This window comes from Sapajus apella, unplaced genomic scaffold (assembly GCF_009761245.1).
Source record: "Sapajus apella isolate SASKATOON/1434 unplaced genomic scaffold, GSC_monkey_1.0 scaffold62, whole genome shotgun sequence".
Taxonomy (NCBI): domain Eukaryota; kingdom Metazoa; phylum Chordata; class Mammalia; order Primates; family Cebidae; genus Sapajus; species Sapajus apella.
The window spans coordinates 5,407,911-5,426,227 of NW_022437002.1; the positions used below are offsets into that span (position 1 = coordinate 5,407,911).

Consider the following 18,317-nt stretch of genomic DNA (forward strand, 5'->3'; position numbering starts at 1 on the left):
CCAGTCTGGAGTGCAGTGGCGTGATCTTGGCTCACTGCAACCTCTGCCTCCTGGGTTCTGCTCAGCCTCCTGAGTATCTGGGACTACAGGCATATACCACCACACCCAGCTGATTTTTGTATTTTTTAGTAGAGACAGGGTTTCCCATGTTGGCCAGGATGGTCTCAATCTCTTGACCTCGTGATCCACCCACCTCAGCCTCCCAAAGTGTTGGAACTACAGGTGTGAGCCACTGTGCCCAGCCCAAATGGTCTTTAAACTAGAGTTAAATGTTAAACCTTCAGTGACTCTCAACTCCAGCTGCAAATAAGAACCACAGTGGTATATGTCAGAAACACCACTTACTACCTGGGCCCCCCTCCTGATTAATTAATTAACTAACAATTTTTTGGTGGGGGGAGCAGAGAAGCAGTATTTTTATTTTATTATTATTTTTTTGAGACAAGGTCTCACTCTGTCACCCAAGCTAGAGCACAGTGGTACAATTATGGCTCACTGCAGCCTGAAATTCCTGGGCTCAAGTGATTCTCCTGCCTCAGCCTCCGAAGTAGTCACATACCATGACACCTGGCTAATTTTTAAATTTTGTGTAGAGATGGCGTCTTGCCTTCCTGCCTAGGCTGGTCTGAAACTCCTGAGTTCAAGTGATCCTTCTACCTTGGCCTCCCAAAGTGTTGGGATTATAGGCATGAGCCACCATACCCAGCTGAAATGGCATTTTTAAACCGCTTCACAGGAATAGCACAACCACTTTGGAAATCAGTCTGGCAATTTTTTATAAAACTAAACATTCATCTACCCTATAACTCAGAAATTCCATCCCTAGGATTTTACTCAAGCAAAATGAAAACATATGTTCATAAAAAGTCTTGTACAAATATGTTCATAGCAGCTTTATTCATAATAGTCCCCAAACCTGTGGTATATCTACACAATGGAGTTATTCGTCAATAAAGAGGAACAAAATATTAATATGTGCAACATGGATGAATTTCAAAAATACTATGCTGAATAAAAGAAGCCTTATACAAGGGTACATACTACCTGGTTCTATTTATATGGAGTTCTCAGAATAAAGTTAATCTATGATAGAAAAAAATCAGGGCAGTGATTGCCTCTGTGGGGTACAGGAGTGGGGAACGGCTGGGAAGGGGAAAGAGGGAATTTCTGGGGTGATGTTGATAGGGATTTATACTACATCAATGTATGCCTCTGTCAAAATTTACAAAATAGTGTTTTCAAATCTGTGCATTTTGTTGTATATATATGTTAAGAGAAAAAAAATATTGAACTCTAGTTAATGATATACTGAAGTGTTTAGGACTGAAGTATGCTGATGCCTGCAATTTATTGTGAAATGCATTAAGAAAAGATGATGGATAGTGGGATGGACAGTTGGACAAATATGTGATAAGGCAAGTATGGTAAAATGTTAGCTGTAGAATCTAGATAGGATACATGGACATTCACTGTATAATTATTTCAACTTTTTGGTATGTTCAGAACTTTTCATAAGAAAATTTCAGGACAAATTACCCAGGTGATTCCAATGAGAAGACATTGGGGTAAAAGACAAATTTTGATTATCTTAGTTGAAAAGTGTGAGATGAATACTACAGCACCCCTAAATCTCCAGAGATAATTGCAATCACACCTCTCCCCCTCCTCCAAAATATCTGAAACACTGGAATAAATGTCTAGATGGAAAAAGACTTCCTAGCAGTAGACTAAATAATACAAAAACACTATGGCCTACTTCTCACTGGACTTATGTAGGAGACATCATTTAACATATGGCCTCATGGGACAAAATATTTGAAATTAGGACAGTTGTGGAAATTTTGGGTACCATGGTATCTGTAATGCTTTAGAATTAAAAAACCTTAAGCCAACCTCAGTAGGCGTGACAGTAAAGTATGAATTCACCACTCAGTCTACGGCTTAAGAGCCCCTGTTTAGCCCATGCTTCTCCTCCAGGGTTTGTACCCCTAGTCTTCTCAGAGCCTGTCATTTTCTCTAGCTCCATTTCCCCATGGTGGACCACAAATCCACAGGACTAATGCAGGATCAGGTATTTGGAGAGGGAGAAGCTGGTGTGTGGTACCTCAAAGGATCTGAATGGACAGTTGATTTTAATGGGGTGGGGAAGGGTGAGGGGAGGAGCAAAAGGGGAAATAATGCAGTCAAGTGCAATCTGGGGCCCTTATTCCCCGAGCTGCCCCATTTATTCTGCATAATTGCTTCATTTCCACTGCCAGTGCATCTCAGAATGAATTTCATTACCATTGCCTTGGATATCATATTGATTACCAGTTTCATCGATCCCTATCTTGCTAATTAGCATATAAATTAGCCATTTGGGGGAGGCATTAGGCAAAATTGAATTTTCTCCTTAATCTTCTTTCAGAAGGTAAATGAAAATGGATGTGGCCTGTTAAAGCCCGTGGCCTTCCTCTGACACAATCTAAGCACTGCTCACAGCCAAGGAACCTTCTCGTATGGGGAGAGAGTGGCTTCCTGCCCCATAACTAATAGAGCTGTAGTCAGAATCCTTGACGAGTTTTCACAAAAATTTCAGGTAGAGGATTTGCAAGCTGAGATGCATTTCTTTGGAGGTGACACTCTGAGCTGACGGACAGCAGTGTCCCTCTCCCACACAGACACGAGAGGAGGCCCCAGGGTACAGCACTCCCTGTGGTGTTTACTTCCAAAGCTGACATGGAGAATGCCACTCGCCCTTTGCTTTAGTGTTAACACGAGGAGTCTGGAATCAGATAGCCGTGGGAAGGCCTGCTTTGCCTCTCACCAGCTGTGTAATCTTGAGCACACGAACCTCCCTAAGCCTTAGTGACCTCATCTGTGAAATGGCGCTAATCACAACACCTACTTCACTGGGTGGCTGGGAGGATTAAGAGTGGAAGCATATATTCAGAGAATTCAACACAGGGTCTGGCAGCAGCACCATCACCAGGCACCAGAGGGCCAAATAAAAATCTTAGGAAACTGAATGCCAGGGTTCTCCAGGGGGAGCTGCTCAGCTCTGAAGTAAACATTTCCAGGTACTTAGTCCTGGGAACAGGTCACAGGCCGGTAGTCGAGGACCACATCTTGAGTCTTTGGAACATGTTGAAAATGCAGAATCTTGGGCCCCACTCCAGACCTGCTGAATCTGAACCTGCATTGTAACAAGATACCCTGGCTCACTCACATGTGCATTAAAGTTTAAGAGGAATTGTTTTGAGCCATCCTGTTAATTATAATCTTACCCTGTTAGAAAAGGAAGGGACTTCGCAGAAAGGTTAAGTAACTTGCTTACAGTCCATCTATGGCAGAGCCCAGATGTGGCCTGGGTCTCCTGACTCTGACACTAGTCCAGATTCAGCCATGGCCCTCTTGAGTCTGCTCCTCCAGCAGCATAGCTGGCAGCTCTGCCCACTTTGTTTGGGGTGATCTCAGTGGGTGGTTTTGACTCTGCCTCAGGATATATCCACCATGCATTTTGAAAGGAGGAAATATTCCTTTGGAATATTGTTGGGGGTTATGAAGCCTGATTACTAGGATGACCTCTGCAGAGAATACTGATGCGATAGAGGAAAACACCCTTGATGACCTCTGCAAAGGCCTGCCTACCCTTTGAACTCAGAATGCTTCAGATAAGGACACCCAAGACAGTGATGCCTCCTGGGGAGCAGAGGGGAGGCACGCTTTTCACTGTATACTCTGTTGTATCTTTTGGACTTTGTTCCTCATGTGTGAAAAAAATACTTAAAAATAAATTGTTAAATAATACTAACAAGAATGGCTCAGATAGATTGCAACTGAAAACAAGACCATCTGGCTCTGCCATTAGATCTAGCCTTGCTTATGATGGCACTGCTTTTTGCTTCTCTCTCTTGAAACCTGAAACTGAAAAGCATTGTGGAAAGGCTCTGAGGCTGGAGTGCAGATGTAGACTCTGGTCTTGCTTCAGCACTATCAGCTTCCTCAGCAGGATGTGAAGTGCTTTGCAAAATTTTAAATGACATTAAGTAAGTGTAATTAGGATTTAAACCCCACCTCTACCCCAATAAATCACAGCCAGAGGAAGGAGAGAACTTCTGTCTAATGGGCTTTCCCTAGATTTGGAATAACCAGTCAAAATGGCACTAAGCTTGTTACAAATATTGTAATATACACAATATAATCCCATTGTTAAGTACATGTTACTTAATGTATAGCGTAGCTGGGAGGATATATACCAAATGTTAATAATGGCTGCTTTGGGTGACAGTGTTACTGTTGAGTTTTATTTTCTCATTTGCCCTTTTCTTTATTTTCCAAATGTCCACAAATTTTAAAGTATCTGGGCTTGAACACCACAGTATTCTCAGCACAAAATGTAAGGGAAAGGATGCTCACTTCCCATCTGAACATTCATTCAGAAGCTGGTAGTGCAGTTCTGCCCACATTGGCCCTCTGCATTGAAATACTGAACCAGGGGCTGCAGGCATTCTTGTTTTCCCAAAGCTATATTCCAGTAGATCCAGGGACTATTTGGTATTTTTCAGAGCTAGAAAGCACGCACAGATGAGAGGTATTGGTTTCTAGTATGGCTTCACAACAGAGAGCACAGTTGGCTAAAGTCAATTCCTGACCCAGACATTGACCATGAAGTGTTCTTGGGGCAAGTCCACTTTACCTCGATAGCCTCGCTGATTGTTGCTTGGAAAGTAGGTGAAAAAGACATGGTTTCCACCTTCAGTCGGTCTGGTTCCAGAGTTCAAGGACTTTTACAATATTGGAAGAACAATGAAAATATATACAAGGCAAAATGTGAAAAATTCTACTACAGATGTATAGAGCGAACAGTAGAACAAAGCAGTGTGTGGGGTTGGGGTATTCGGGCCTGAATAGGATCCACCTCTGTCCTGCACTATGAGTGTGACTAGGACAAAGTGCTGCACTACGTTGAGTTACTGTTTCCTTGTCTTTAAAGTAGAAATAACAACTCCTGAAGGGACCCTATAAGGAATAAAGAGGATGTGTGTAAGACTTCTAGAACAGTACTCCCACACAGCAGGTGCCCTACAAAAGGTGCTGGGAGTATTACTGCTTTGGACCTTGAGCTCACAAGGGCCACGTTATAGTCACAGTATCATTATCACTGTCTCCATTTAGAAAAAGTTCTAAAGAGCTTCAGATTTGTAGGTGAATGGATTCCAAAAAGCTCCAAGTTCTTGGCTCCGTGTTCTGCTGTCAGATGCCACATGAACAGGCCAATCCTTTCATTTAAGCATCTTGCCATTGGAGATATGCCTAGCATAGAAGGAGCCTGCACAGCCCCTGGACATATTTTCTTGTTTCCCAGGCCTTCACATAACCTAACGTGTGGCTTATGTTTCAGTAGCATGACTCAATCCACTCTTTTGAAATTTCTATAGCAAGGCCCCTCCACCAGTCACTGAACTTAGTAAAGAAGCCTGGTGCTACTGGAGGGACAGGAACAGGCAGGAATAAAGTCACAGTCCCTGATCCAAAGAGACTTTACGTAGGGATGCTCAAGAGATGGGGTGGGGGAGCTTTAAAATAGTTACAAAATAAAATCAAGTGAATAAATGTAATTCACAGTTATATCTAATTTCCATAGAAACTATGTTTCTGGAAATTGATACGTCAGAATGTTTATTTATAAGGCACTGGGGACTCTTAGAAATCAGTAAGAAAGAAAGATATAACTTAGTAGAAAATAAGAAAGTAGTTCATTATTATTTATTAAAAAATTATAAGTGATAAACCTACAAAAAGATGTTTAGCCTCATTCATATCTAAAGAGATCCAACTCAAAATAAGTATAAGACTGGTAAACATTTAGAAATTTGATAATACCAAGGGCTGATGTAAGGTGAGTAACATACTTCTTACACTGTTGGTAAGAATGTAATTTGGAATATCTGAGGGCAATTTGGCAACATTTTTAGCTGCATGCTCTGACCCAACAATTCTGTTTATAGGAGTTTGCACTCAAGAATACACACCCTCCAAATTATTTTAAGATCTATGTACAAGGATATTCACCACTGAATTGTTTGTCATAGCAAAATCCTGGAAACAAATCAAGTATTTATCAGTAGTGCAGTACTAGGAATAATAATACCAGCAAAGGCAAGAATGAAAATGGTAGCAGTTAACGTTTATGAAGCACTTACTAAGTGGCAGCCAGGCTTTAATGCCTAACATAAATTATCTCATTTAATCTTCACACCAATTCCATGACATAGGCATTGCTACTTTCAAATTATAGATGAGGAAAATGAGACTCACAGAGGTTGAGAAAGTGGTCTAAAGTCACACAGAAGGTGTCAGAGCAGGATTCCGGGACAAGCAGTCTGGTTCCAGAACTCAAGCTCTTAACTACTGTAACACACACTCATTCACATCCACATCTATACATATGCACATGACAGAATACTCTGAAGCAGTTAAAATGGTATAGTAAATTTAAAAGTATAAATGGGTAAGAATTGTACATGTTGACAGGAAAGATCTCTGAGTATATTATTAACTGAAAAGATCCATGCTGGAATAATGTACTTCAGACAGCTGCCCTTTGTGTTAGTAAAAAAGGAGGTATGTCAATGCATCATCTCATTCTTCTCTACATTAAAAAATAATAAATAAAAGCATTAAAGGAATTGTCTTAAGGCTAACAGACTCCAGTGTAATTATAAATCTTTTCATAATATAAAAATTATATCCATCTTAATTGTGTGGTAGGGTGGCAGTGGTGAATGTGAACTTTAATAGTGAGGTTCTAAATGACATTATTTCCTTAGTAGAGTGAGGGAACAGGAGTTGAAAGAATGTGGGAGAAATAGAAAAATAAATCTAGAACTAGGGTTGGCCTTCAAAAAACTGGTATTGAATCTTGAAGGTGACACCCAGCTCTAGATTTATTTTTTTATTTTTGTTTTTTTGGGAAGCCTCCTGAGCCAGAGTAGGCTCAGAGATTTCCCCCAGTTCTAGATTTAAAGTGCAACACAGAAATATTGTGGATGTTTATAAAAATAAGTGATTGGTTTGTTCATAAAAATAAGTGATTGATATCACATTTTTTTAGAAGCCCTTTGTTTCCTTTTATTTTAACCATAAATTACTGCATACTGCTAATTGCTTTAGATTTTAAAATGCCTTTGTAACAAGAGGAAAGAGGCAAAGCCGTTGACAGGTGGTGACAGTGTTGATTTTATCCAAGGATGATAATGTTTTTTTGAGGAAAACTTTCCCAATGGCCACATGTGGGATGGAACAAAGCTGCAGAAACACAGGAAGAACATGTGCAGAGGTTACAATAGGCCACATGAGCAGGAGGTCTCTAAAGGCTGGGCCATCTGCAGGATGTGGAATGTGTCAGGAAATGCAGCGTGGCTAATGCGTATCTGCCTGAATAGAATTTAAGTCATGTCATGGCTCTTCATGCTTCTGGTAGCTACTTGTACAATATATCTTTTCTCCAATCTTTTGCATCCTGATTGATACCACTAGGCCTTCATCATAATGTGGCTGAGTAAATGCAACAGCCTTCTAATAGGTTTTCCCTCTTTCTGGTGTCACTTTCCCTCTAATTCATCATTCCCAGCTCCACCAGTTTAATCTTTGTATAATACTGGTTTTATAGTCCACTCCCTTAATTAAAGACCTTAATGGTTAACCTTTAAGAAAGGATTCATGCCACTTAATGTGATAGTCACTGCTCTCTAGTTGGCTCCAGTTATCCAGCATCCCTGTTCTTTCATTTAACAATGCATTGCACATCAACCATGTGTCAGGCACCGTTCTTGACACTAGGGATACAGCAGTGAACAAAACAGACCAAATCCCTTCCTTGTGGCATTTATATTCCAATTGGGGGAGACAGAAAATGATTATCAGGTGTGTTAAATGCTTTGAAGAACAGTAAAGAAGGGCCAAGGGGACAGGATGCTGGGATGGTAGGAGAAGTTGCTATTACATAGGGTAGTCATTGAATGACTCTCCAGTAAGGAAACTTTGGGCAGAAACCTGAAAGAAATGAGGGAGTGGGCCATGTAGCTATTTGGGAAAAGAGCATGCCAGGCAAAGAAAAGAACAGCTGTAAAGGCCCTGAGGTGGGAACATGTTTCATGTGTTCAAAGAAAAGATCCCAGTATGACTGAAGTCGGGTCGGGGAGGTTGTATGGGGTATGGTGCAGCTTGCATCATGCGGGCCAGTTGTTCTCAACTGAGGGCAGTTTTACCTCCTAAGGGACATTTGGCAATATTTGGAGACCTTTTTGGTTGTCACAACTAGGGGTGGCGTGCCATAGAAACCAGTAGGTGGAGGCCTAGAATGCTCCTAAACATCCTGCAATGAACAGGACAGCCCCCTCCACAACAAAGTTAACAGGCCCCAAATGTCAATAGTGTCAAGGTTAAGAAACCCTGATGTAGGGCCTTGTGGGCACCGTAGAGACTTCAGCTTTCCTCCACGTGAGATGGAAAGCTGTTAGAGGGTTAGGAGTAAATGGGATGACATTATCTAACTTCCTTTTTAAGAGTCTCACTCTGGGTGCTACATGGAGAAGAGACTGAGGGGAGGGCTGGGACAGAGACTTGTTGGGAGGTTTTTGCAACAATCTGGATACTTCAGGTAGGCAAGAGGTATGTTAGTTTGAGCTAGGGTGCTGGGATAAAGGTAGCAAGAAGTTGTCTGATTTTAAATGTATTTTGAAGATTGAGCTGATAGGATTTGCTGATTTCATAAAAATGGACACTTAGCTTTCTTACTCTGCTATCCATATGCTATGCTCATTTCTGACTTTGTTCTTGCTATTCCCTCCTCCCGCCCTGGCACGGCTCTTCTCATTTGGCCAAAGTCTATTCAGTCTGGATTTCAAGATTTTAATTAAGAGTCTTCCTTAACCATAGGAGCCCTCTATTCCGCAAGCACATCTATAGCTTTTCTAGTCTATACCTCCCAATTTAACCCTCAATATTCTCCTCAAATATTTCACTTTATGGTGAAAACTGACAGGGTACCTGCTATCACCACTAATGTTGTAATAGAAATCCTAGCTATCATAGTAGGGCAAGACAAAGAATTCAAGTGGATAAAGTAAAAATATAAGGAAAGAAGAAAAAAATTCACATTATTTGCAAATTACATAATTAATATACATATATATAATCTGATTGAATTTACAGTTAAATGATTAGAACTAATAGGTTTTACAAATTTCTGGCTACAAAGTCAATATGTAAAAACCAAATGTATTTGTATATATTAACAATAAAGAGTTAAAGTGAAATTTTGAAAACTACACTGTGGCCAGGTGTGGTGGCTCACACCTGCAATCTCAGGTACTTGGGAGGCTGAAGTGGGAGGATCACTTGAGGCCAGGAGATTGAGACCAGCCTGGGCAGCATAACAGGACCCTGTCTCTAATGAATCTTTTTTTTTTTTTTTTTAGAACAGTAGCTAGGTGTGGTGGCCAACACCTGTAGTCTCAACTATTTGAGTGGCTGAGGCAGGAGGACTGATTGAGCATAGGAATTAGAGGCTGCAATGAGCTGTGTTCACATGATTGAACTCCAGCCTGCAAGACAGAGTGAGACTCTGTCTCTTGGGAGGAGGGGCAACAACTAACCAAAATAACTAAAAAAAACCTATGCAATGAAAAGGATGAAGTATCCAGGAATAGAACTAACAAAAGATGCACAAGACACAGGAAAAATCATACAAATTTAGAGAAAGACATTTTAAAAGACCTAAATAAATGGAGAGATATACTATGTTTATGGTTTGGGAAACTCTGTATTATAGATATGTTATTTCTTCCCAAATCAATCTATAGATTAAGTGAAATTCCAAAAATTTTTTAAAAGAGGCTTTACAAGTTAATTCTAACATATATATGGAAATGCAAAAGACCAAGAATAGGCAGATCACTGCTGAAAAGGACAATGTGAGAATTGCCCTATCTGATTTCAAGCTCTGCTAGTGAAGAAAGTTTGGCATTAGCACTATCTTTTGGATAGACCCTGTTCTTGACCTCTAATTGTTAGCACCTCTTACCAACTCTGCATTTAGTGATATCATATTGGAAGCTTGAAACTGGTCATTGTGGGAGTATTTATACTATGGAAATCAGCAAATACTACAAATCAGGGCTTTTTGTGTATGGGAACGGAGTGAGAAGAGCTAGTTGCTAAACATTTACCAGCATACCACTTAATGGAACCAAACAGAGGTTACCAAAATAGACCCACACATTTATGGACACTTGTTATATGACAGATGAGTTTATCAGGTCAGTAGGAAAGGAATGGACATCTCATTAAATAGTATGGGAAAACCAGGCATCCGTATGGAAAAGTGAAATTGATCTCCCATCTTACAGCAAACCTTCAAGTTAAAGTTGACTAAATATTTAAGAGGAATAGACAAAAATAGAAGAGTTTTAGAAGAAAATGTAGGAGAAAATAATATTGACTTTAGAGAAGGAAAGAATATTTTAAATAAGAAAAAATTGATAAATCTGACTACATTAAAATAAAAAATTTATGTTCGTCAAATGGCATAATAAGACTTACACTGAGAAAAAATGTTTTTATCACACATAACAAAAAATTGCATCAAAAACATTTTTTAAATACCTATGAATCAAAAGTAAAAGATACAACAGAAAAATGGGCATCACCCTTGAATTCAGATTTCTCTTTTGTGAAATACTACATGGCCAATAAACATTAAAAAACTTCACTTTATTAATAATCAAGAAAATGCAAATTAAAACTACAATAGGATAAAATTTCATACTCATGAAATTGGCAACAATTCTAGAGACTGACAATATCAAACACTGGGAGGATGTGTAACAATGGTAATGTTCATATGGAATGGGTAGGAGTAAAAATTGATTCAGTCACTTTAGAAAAGTTTGGTATTTCACAATAGAGTTGAATATACCCATGCAGTATGGACTAGCAATTCTATTTGTATTTATACACCTATTTTAGAAAAACTCTTGCACATATTCATAAGGTGACATGATAATAATGTTCACGGTGGAATTGCTTTTTAAAGCAAAAAACAAAAAACTGGCAACTACCCAAATACCAATCAAAAGCAGAATATAAAAATACATTATGGCATATTAATTCAATGGAATACTATACAACAATGAAAATGACATGCAATCTCAGGTATTAACACAGATACATCTCAAAAAGATAATGTTGAACAAAAGAAGCAAGACTCAGAATGAATACTGTATAATTCCATTTATACAGAGTTCAAAACCAGTTAAAACTAAGAAAGTATATTGTAAAAATAACAATATATTGTTTAGGGAGTCACTTATATATGGTAAAATTATAAAAGAAAAGCAAGGGAAAACTTATTACAACAGTAAGAGTGGAACATCTGGGCAGATGAAGAAGGTAGATGCAAACAGAGAGGGGCATATGGGTGTCTTCTAAAGCTCTGTTTCCTAACTTGGTTTATGGGTAAATGATGTTCACTTTATTCTTCAAATACTACATATACATTACACAGTCTTCTGCATAATTATACATTTCATGGTAAAGCAAATGAAAAAGCATATCAAATACCTACTCTGTGGAAAGGTACTGTGGATGTTAAAACGACTCAGATTCCATCTCCACTCTGCTAAAATTACTTTCACTGAGGTCAAAGACTTCAATGTGACTAAAGGTAATAAACATTTTCAATTCTCATTTTCTCTGGTGTCTCAGCATCATTCAAGACTGCTTACCATTCTTCTCCTTGAAACAGTATATTCCCTTGGCTTTCATGAAACCATATTCTCCTGATCATTCCTTCTCAGTTTCCTTCAAAGGCTTGTCTCCTACCACCTAACCATTAAATATTGGAGCTCCTTAAGGTACAACCATGAAACCCCATTTTTTCATATGCTGTTCTTTCTCTCTAGACACTCACATCCATGCCTATGGCTTTGATTACCCTCCATACATCAAGGACTTAGATCTCCAGCTCAGACCTCTCCTCTGAGTGATATATTCCATTATCTTGTCAACACCTCTACTTGGATATTTCAAAATATCTAAATTTTAACCTGTTAAAAATAAAACTCATGATTTCCCCGCAAAACACGTCTTCTAGTATTCCTTCTCAGTGAATGGCATTACCAGTCATCTTTAACAATTTTATTTGATGAAGACAAATAGGCTTTTGTTTTTCCTTCTACAGAATAAAGTAACTCACTTTCTTTTCTTCCCAGGAAAAGGTTGAAAATGAGGAAAGTAATTTTGGTGGTAGCTGTAAGTTGAAATAAAATCTTTCAAAAAAAATCCCCCACATTATCTGATAATTTAGGTTTCCTACATAGAGGGATCTTAATAAAGTTAGTTCCTTTCCCTCTAATTAAGAGTTTTTCCAAAACACAACAGCAATACTATCTAATTATTTTCCTCTCTTTCTTTAAACCCCTTTACGTTTTTTCTTGTCTCTTCTTTCCACTTCATTTTTGCATGCAATCGGGTCTTAAATTGTTTCTGAATATTCTTCATTTCCTGTTTCTACCTTTTTCCTTATTTCCCTCAAGGCCCACCTCTCTGTGACTGAATCAGAAGATGGTACTTCAATCAACAAATACTTACTGAGCACTCTGGAATACAGTGATGAGCAAGATAAGCTTCCTACTCTGATGTGTTTTATATCTGGAGTGGGGAGCAAACAATTACAAAGTAAATAGCATGAGCTAATTACGGAATTAAAACTGAATGATATGGAGAAAAACTGGGTGGCTATCTTAGATTGAGTGGTCAGGAAAGGCCTTTCTGAGATTATATTTAAATTTGAGACAAGGAGAAAGTCATTGCATTATTTTGCATTAGTTGGTAATGAAGACCCTACAAGAGAAACAAATGAGGCTTGTTTGATGGCTGCACAGTAGACAAGAGAGAAAACTGCATAACATGAGATGAATGTATGAATTAGATGACACAGGGCTTTGTATACCCAGAGTAGTAAGTTGGAGTTCATTTATTTAAAAATGTATTCTTTATAATCTCTAGGATCTGCAGTGATGTCTTCCTTTTCATTCCTGATTTTGGTTATCTATGTTTTTCTCTTTTCTCCTCAGTCTTTATAAGGATTTGTAGTTTTTTTTGTTTTTTTTGTTTTTTTTTTTTTTTGAGACAGAGTCTTACCCTGGGTCGCTCAGGTGGGAGTGCAGTGGTGTTGGCTCACTGCAACCTCCGCCTCCTGGGTTCAAGCAATTCTTGTGCCTCAGCCTCCCAAGTAGCTAGGATTACAAGCATACAACACTACGGCTAAGTTTTGTAGTTTTAGTAGAGATGGGGTTTCATCATGTTGGCCAGGCTGGTCTCAAACTCCTGGCCTCAAGTGATCTGCCCACCTCAGCCTCCCAAAGTGCTGGGATTACAGGTATGAGCCACTACACCCAGCAGTAGTCTTATAGTCTTTAAAACGAATCACCTTTTGGCTTTGCATATCCACTCTATAAGTGTTTTCTAGTTCATTAATTCATGTTCTTATCTTTATTATTTCTTTCCTTATACTTTCTTCAGATTTAATTTGCTGTTTTTTTCCCCTAACTTATTGAGATAGATGAATTTAAAGCCATAAATTTTCCTGTAAGCTCAGTTTTATTTACTGAAGAGTTTATATATAGTATTTTTCATTATCACTTAGGAATATTTTCTAATTTCTACTGTGATGGATTATATTTAAGTGTACTGCTTAATTTCCAAATATTTGGTATGGGATATTTCCAGTCATCTTTTTCTTATTGAATGCTAACAATTACACTGTGTTCAGACAACATAATTATGTGTGGTTTTAATCCTATGAAATTATTGACACTAGCTCTGTGATCCAGTATAGAGTCAACTTTTATAAATGTTCCTTCCATGTATGCCTGAAAATAATATATATTCTGCAGTTAAGCACAGTGTTATATAGATGTCTCTGAGTGAAATTTGATAATTGTGTTATTTAAATTATATATATTCTTACTGGAGTTTTCTTGCCTGCTTTTTATATCAAATGCTGAGAGAAGAATGTAAATATAAAACACCTTGATAATGAATTTGTCTTTTTCCTTAGAGTTGTGAAATTTTTGCTTTATGTATTGTGAGGCCATTTTATTTGATGAATATAAATGTACTATTCTTAGATCTTCCTGGCAAGTGAACATTTATTATTTTGAAGTAATCCCTTTTATTTCTAGAAGGATTTTCTGACTCATTATAATTTTGTCTATAATTAACGTAGCAATTGGGCTTACTTTTCGTATACATTTTCTTTACTATCTTTTCATTTTTAACCTTTCTGTTTACTTATATGTCAGAGTTTCTCAACCGTGGAATTATTGATATTGGGAGCAGGGAATTCCTTGTTTGTGTGTGTGGGGTGCACATTGTAGTTCTGCACATTGTAGTTTACAGTGGTACCTACCCAGGTTATGACAACCAAAAATAAGGCCAGACACTGTTAAATATCTTCTTGAGGGAAAAATCACCCACAGTTGAAAACTTACTGATGTGTTTTAGGTGTGTCTTCTGTAAACAACGGAGAGTTATAGTATTATTTTATCCGGTGTGACAATCTTTGTCTTTTCATGGGGACATTTAGTCCATTTACAATTGATGTAATAGAGGCAAACTCTCTGTTATTGTTTGCCTCAGAATGCCTTTAATTTTCCTTCTGGGATACTCATCTGAGGTAAATTTTCTTTCTGCCTGGGTTCACTTATCAGAAGAATAAATTTATTAGGCTTCTTGAATCTGTGGATTGGTGTTTTATATATCAGTTAAGGAAAATTCTCCACTACCATCTCTTCCAATATGCCTCTGTCCCAAAACACTTTTTTCTTATTTTTTGGGACTTTCACAAAGGTATGTTGATAGGTATTCTTACTCTGACCTCCATGTCTCTTACCCTATCTTGTACATGATCTATCATTTTTCCTTCTCTGCTATACTCTGGATGATTTCTTCAGACTCATCTTTCAGTTCTGACCTCAGCTGTGTATGATCTACTGATTAATACGTTCACTGAGTTCATAAATTTGATTGTTATATTTTTCAGTTTTGTAAGTTCTATTTAGTTTTTTAAAAAATCTGTTACAATACTTTTTATAGATTCCCTTCTTGCAGATATTTTCAAGCTCATTAAAAGATCTTTTTATACATAGTCAGCATAGTTATTTTATAGTCTGTTTAATGATTGCAATATCTGAAGTTTTTGTGGGACTCTGTGTTATTTCTGCTGTTTACTACTCAGGGTATCTCCCACCTACTTGTAGTAGACCACTAGTTGAATATTGAGAACAAGGAGAACTACTTTACATCAAGCTTGATAATTTAATCAGAGTGCAAGAATATATAAGTAGGTAAATATGAATATAGAGTTTGATACTGCTCAATCATGAGTAGCTTAGAAGTCAAATTTTCTCACACTCTCACTGTTGATAGACATGTAAATTGGGGTATATTTTAAAAATATACATCCAGAGCCATAGTATTTTACATAGGTTTTAACCCAGTAATTCCATGTTTATGAATTTATCTTACAAATAATCTCAGGGGTTCACAAGAATTTAGCTACCTGGATGGTCATTACAAGAGGGGAAATTAAAGATTTAAAATCCCATTGGTAAGGGTTAGTAATCATACCTTCATATAATGAAACATTATAATATTTAATGATACAAAAAGGTTCACAGTAAGGTGATAAAAGCAGTTTATGAAAGAGTGTGTAAAGCAAGATTTTTTTTTTTAAATAAATACATACACTCATAAACTTAAAAAACTAGAAGGATATAAAAGAAAATGTTAACAGCATTAGTTCGGGGTGTTAGGATAACACATTTTTTTTTTTTTAATGAACTGTGCTTATTCCTCTCTTCCAAATCTTCTATAATGAAAATATATAGTTTTGTAATAAAAATAACATTCATTATTTAAAAATAAACCAGAGTTCCTTTATATCTAATAGGCTACCTCAGACCAGCCCTTTCCAGACCCAATCTATCTATCACTGGTTAGCAGAGAAGTCTGCATTCTTCCAACTCTATAGTCTGTCCCACTTGGTCCATACACAGGTTTTTGGCCACCTAGAAGAGTAATATTCATCCATCATTGGGTAGGTCGCTCATAATATATATTTGGTGAACTGAACTGACTGCAAAGAGACAGAAATTTATCCACACAATGCTAATCACTTAAAATGTGATTGTTTTCTACCATTTTAAACTATCCTTATAGGCATTATATTATCTCTCACACCCAAACTAAATAAAAATATTTTGAAAGAATACCCAAAGGGAACACTATTACTATAATGACCTCATGTATTTTCTCTGGAAGGTCTGTTTGTTGAATATTTAGTAGTTTTGTATAGTGCTGGTCAATAAGGCTTAATTGCCTCTGCTGCTGAATTGCTTGTCACATGGAAAGAATCAAACCTGCCCCCACTCCTTTATAGAAAAAATGAATGCCTGGAATGAGCTGGAATTTCCAGGAAAAACATACCAGCTCAATTTGTATTAATCCCTGTGGGATTACTGCACTGATGTCATTTTTAATAGGCCTTACTCTTCCCCTCTGGTTGGGCATGATCCATCATCTCTTTCCTCAGCTGGCTTTGCTGCTTTTCCTTGGAGAGCAGATTGTCTTTGTGAATGACTCTCTCAGGGAGCATGTGCAGGAGAAGCCAGAGCCTCACTCCATGGGAACGTAACAGACAGAGCTAAAGAATGGGCTAAGAACAGCCGCTGAATGGAACAGGTCATGCTGCTTCTTGAAGCTGAAAAGGCCAATCCTGTAAAAGAGTTGATGAGAGCACCTCATCGAGTTTGACCCCACAGCCTGTGTGGATGCAGAAAGGGCTGGGAAATGTAGCTTTGCACATGAGAATGGTAGCGATATTCCAGGGCGGCTATCCAGACACACTTACTCACTCATCTGCTTGATTCAATTTTATTTGTACAAAGGGTTTGTTGAGGCAATGGGCAGACTAAGCCTTTAGGGATCAAGGGCTATGCAAATAAAACCTTAATGGAAGATTAAATCAGCTGATGTCCTCCTCACTGCTATTTCCATTTGTAGGACTGGAACTGGCATTGGGGGAATGAATCATTTTAACTACATTTAAGCTGTGATTTTAAAATACCTTCTTTACAAAAATAGTAGCCATTATAATAAAACAGGATCGGAAATACGCAGTACAAACAACAAAAACCTTCCTTTATATAAAGAGAACAAACATCATATTATGGTCACAGATGAGTAATAAGTATGACAAATCAAGGCACCAACTATGGGGGGTCCTCATTTTGTTTATCACCCAATGAAGAACCAAGCCTTTCTTCACCTGGAGACTTCTGTTTATTATGATTACTACTCCAAAATAATTTCTAAATGTGGAGTGAATTACATTTCCATAATTATATGTATTATCCAGCTAGCTTCATTATCCAGTATATTCATTTCCTTTAAAAAGGAAATTCTCAAAAGAATTAAAATTATTTTGCTGTGAATTATGGGAGAAATAAAAAATCTGAAAGCTAGTATAAATATGATATTCTCCTTGTACTGGTTTATAGCTCACTATAATATACTTAAATCACTAATTAGGAAGTCTCAATACAATCATTTGTTCCCTCCCAGAAGATAAATTGCTGTTGATTATTATATTTATAACACATAGTATTTAAATTGAGAGACAACTAGAGAATAAACCTACAGATTCTAAACTACCTTAAGATACTGCTAGCTCCCCCAAAATGCACAGAAAAACATACTGGAACATCTGTTTCTTTTTTGTTATATTAAGGAAAAGTTTAACATTAAAAAATCTGGCAATGTAAATCAGCATGTTAATATAATAAAGAAGGTGATATATGATCATCTTTATAGACAAGAGAAAATCATCTGACAAAATTCAATACTCAATCATCATAACAATTCACAACAAACCAGGAATAGAATAAAACTCCCTCAATTTCATAAAGGATATCTAACAAAAACCTACAGCTAACATCATATTTATTAAGGGAAAGACTGAGCGCTTTCCCCTCGAGATTGAGAATGGCCATTCGATCGTCTATTCAATATCATACTGGAGGTGCTAGGCAGTGCAGTAAGGCAGGTAGAAAAAGGTTTAAAGGTTAGAAAGGAAGAAGTAAAACTGTATTTGTAAACAACATAATCGTGTTTGCAAAAAATCCTAAGGAATCCACAAAAAATCTATTAGAACTAAAGTGAATTGATCAAGGTCACAAGATATAATAAGACAGAGAGGTTAAGTAACT

At 37.5% G+C, this 18,317-nt stretch overlaps 1 protein-coding gene across 4 annotated transcripts in view; it reads right to left on the bottom strand.

The window, feature by feature from the left end:
* The window catches only part of PHC2 (polyhomeotic homolog 2), a 102,817-nt gene that overhangs the window by 68,286 nt on the left and 16,214 nt on the right, over positions 1 to 18,317 (bottom strand). The gene's annotated exons all lie outside the window — the stretch shown is intronic.